We start from the raw sequence: 4,121 nt of genomic DNA on the forward strand, positions 1-4,121 counted from the left end.
CTGATTTTCTGTCCCAGGATCTTGGATTGGATCTGAGTCTAGCTATCTGTGAGTGCCTAGAAATTTAGCCCATAAGCTTTGGGCAACCTCAGTCTGTCTCATGCCTGGGAAACCTGGTCTCTGCTGATAGAGTAGTGAGCAAATGCAACAAGAGAAAGCAGAAACCTGCCATGGAAAGCTTGCTGACAATTTCCAGCCCTGGTTCTATTTTCTACTCAAGATCCAGCTACGCACAGTATAAATTCCTGTCAGCTAATTCAAGTTGTTCTCTGTTCATGTAACCAAGAATTCCGTTAATATCCTACTATAAAAAGAGCCGCATCCCAGGTTTGATTACTTGGACTTCCAATCCCTTTCACTATACACCTTTTCTTGACTGCTAAAAGGAAGTGCACACAAGTCCTTGCCTACTCCCCCTTTCTCGGTTTACTTCGTTCCACAGTATCCTCCTCACCAGTTGTTCAACCCCCTCTTCTCCAGACACAATCTTTTTTGCACAGTTGACAGTTGAGAGAAGGTTGGGGTCCAACAGTTCTGAAAGGGAGGAAGAGAGGATCTGTGAGTGCACAGAAGACAGTCCCAAAGACTGCAGCAGAAACTGGCCCACCCTCCCAGGCATATCTTACCCAGAAATCGAGCATTTCTAATTTAGGTAAGGCTTCCCTTCCAGACATCCATTAGATATCCCTACAATGGCTATCAGAGGTCAGGGTTGGGGCAGGAGGTGGGGAGGGTCAAGGAAGACTGAGATCCGGGCCTCTTCACTACCATACGTCCTAACCAGTGCAGTGTGTAATTTCTAGGGAGCAGAAATGCCCAAACAGGCAGCACAGAGACCAAGGTGAAGCCCTGCCTAGTGAGGGGGGCTCTCCAAGCGAGGAGTAGGAATTAAGAAGTTAGGGACCCTGGTGTTATGCCCAGAATTCAGGGTCCCCAAAGACCACCCAGGAGCCGTGTACCGATGCAAATACATAAGGGTTGTTTAATCAAGCTCGAGCCAGGTCTCTAACCTTATCCGACATTTCGGAATAGGGAAAGAGCCCCGAATTCATTGTCTGCAGGGTTTTTATAGAATTTTCAAACAGCTCAGGTTTCTCAGCTTTACAATCTTTGGATTGGTTAACAATTGGCAAACTATGAGATGTTACAGTTTAATTGGTCAGGACTGGTGATCTTTGTTCTTAGGCTAGGGTAAAGGAAAACATCTGGCCTCTGGCCTTGAGCTGCCTGGCTATTTATACATATATCATATTCTTGGAGCTAGAGGACGTGTTCAGGCTAATGTACAGAATGGAGATTGACTTTGCCTCTGGAGGGAACTAATAACTGAGGCCTTGTCTTTTTAAAATGCTTTCCTGAGCCTGACTAGAGTTTAGTCAAGCAGTTTCTAGGTAGGCAAAATCAGGTAAAATCAGTTTGGTCCTTACACTGGGAGCCTCCTGGATCACCTCAGAGGTGGGGAGTTTGCACTTGGCCTTTTGGTCAGATCAAATAACTTAGTGACTGGAGCTAAAGCTTCAAGGGCAGCTGAACTTCCAGGGCTCCTTAACAGAATATAATCGTTAAATAGAACAGAAATCTATGAGCCCATAATAATATTAAGCGGACAAACAATGACAAATATGAGAGTGAAGGGATGGCTCTTTCTGTCAGTGGAACGCTGTCTGGTAAATGTCGAAGCTGTCATGAAGTTGGAAAATCACCACTGAGCAACCACAGTAGTTCCAGTAAGAATCATCGATGGATGCCAAATTGAGATACTGATGAGCTAGGTACAAACATGATCTGAATGTATCTCCACACAGATTACTTATTAGATGCATGGAGAAAAACCCTACTATACAGTGGAGAAACCAGCAGCACATTAACCTAGTGATAAAAATGAACACCACCATTGACAGACAGAGGATACTGTGTGCATCCAGATGTGATACATAGAGGAGGACACAAGCATTACTTACATAGTATTCTGGCCCAGGATGCATACATAACATGTATCTAACCCTAAGGAAACATCAGACAGGTCCAAACTGAGGGGAAAATCTGTAAAATAACAGTCTGTAAGATTCCCTTCATCTCTCATACTTCAGACATATTGTCAGGAGGGACCAGTCGCTGGAGAAGGATATCATGTTTGGTAAGGTGAGGGGTCAGAGAAAAAGAGGAAGAACCCCAGTGAGATGGATTGGCCAAGTGGCAGTATCAATAGACTCAAGCATGGCAACAGTTAGTGAGGTTGGCCCAGGATGGGGCAGTGTTTCATTCTGCTGTGCATAAGGTCGCTTTGAGTCAGTACCGACTGGATGGCACCTAACAACAATAACAACAACAACAACAAGATTCCCTGGGTAGTGCAAACAGCTAACATGCTCAGCTCTTAACAGAAAGGTTGGAGGTTCAAGTTCACCTAGCAGTGCCTTGTCAAAAGCCTGGAAATCTACTTCCTAAAGATCAGTCATGGAAAACCTTGTGGACGACAGCGCTACTCTAGCATACATGGGGGCACCATGAGTTGGAATCAACTTGATGACAACTGATGTGGTTGATTATTCTTCAAACTGTCAATGCTTTGAAAACAATGAATGGGGCTGTTTCTGTCACTGTGTGTGTATGTGTGTGAGCATGTTTCCCCTTAAACTGGATTGTATGTTTCTGAGGGCAGAGTCCGAAGCTTCTTCATCCACCAGCATCAGATGTCAGGCCAGCTTTCACTTGGACAAGATGGCTGCCCTGTTTCCTCATTGATTTTCTGTATTGCTTTCCCAGACTCACTCCACTCTAACTATTCTTTTCCTTCTCTCCACTTCCCTAGGGTTTAGCATACACAATTAATGGATGCTCAGAGTAGAAGTGCAGATACACAGCAAGTAATTGTTTAGTATTAACTGCAGCGTAGGCAATATTTTTTCTGGCAACCCTATGCAACCCAGACCCAGTAGGTTTGCTCAGAGATAGGTGTCACTGAGCCTCAAGAATCAGGAAATGCCATTATGTTTCAATTCCATTTTTTTCAGGAACTTTCTGAAGCCCTCCAGTATATACACCTGTTTTCATGGGTTCCACTCTCTGGTACACATTCTTAATACTTTTGGTTTGATGTTGTCTGGTTCAAATTGTATTTATTCACAATTCTCTTGGTTGTTGTAGTTGCTAAGTACCATCGAGTGGGCTCTGATTCACAGTGACCCGATATAGGGTTTCCAAGGAGCAGCTGGTGGGTTTGAACTACCAACCTGTGATTAACAGTTCAGTGCTTTTTCTACAGTGCCACACCAGGATGCCACGCAATTCTGTTACACTCATTTCTGGTGTTTCTCTGTGCATTAAGGCCTAACGTTTCTCCCTCCAGACAGAACCTTCAATCTCTATAATCGCCCCTCCCTCTGCCCACTAAAAGGCCCTGAGGCTGTGAGTAAGTCTGGGTTCATTGTGGCCTCTTTTACTAATTAAGAATAATAAAGTATTCTTAACCACAGAAACTATTGCTCTGAGACAAACTTTAAACTCAGAAGTCAAGTAACAGTTTATTGTAACTAGTAAAGAATGATGCCATTGTGCTTGTTTAGGAACCCTCTACAGGGGATGAAATTGACAACTGCAGTACGCTTTTGACCTAGTCTCGATGGCTCGATAATCAGAACTCGACTAGAGGAAGATGGAGGAAAAAAAAAATTTTTTTTTTTTTGGATAAAGGAAACAAGGGTAGATTGCTTCAATTTAATGAACCTGACCTATACTCAGAGTGGTAGTTACTCTAAATATCAACAGAGAGGATAGGAGTGTTCACATCAAGTATCAATGCTATCCCCTCTGTACACAGGGTAGACAGGGACGGGCAACTTAGACATTGGCTACCTAAAATGAGCAGGCGATAAAGGCATGAAGTAAATGGCTTACAAGGTTTCAAGAGGGAGTTTAGTTCAAGAGTATGGGGGAAAAGAAAGAGTCCCCCACTGAATAGCTGTCATCTTGTCTAGATGGGTCTGGTAAAAAGAGATGGGGATAAGATCCATAAGATTCAGTAGTAAATAATTGTTATCATGACTAATTGTGATTGTCATAATTGTAAAGGTAGAAATTTTGTAAAAAAAAAAAAAAGGGGGGGTGGTGGTGGTTAATCT

This window comes from Chrysochloris asiatica, unplaced genomic scaffold (assembly GCF_000296735.1).
Source record: "Chrysochloris asiatica unplaced genomic scaffold, ChrAsi1.0 scaffold00490, whole genome shotgun sequence".
Lineage (NCBI taxonomy): Eukaryota > Metazoa > Chordata > Mammalia > Afrosoricida > Chrysochloridae > Chrysochloris > Chrysochloris asiatica.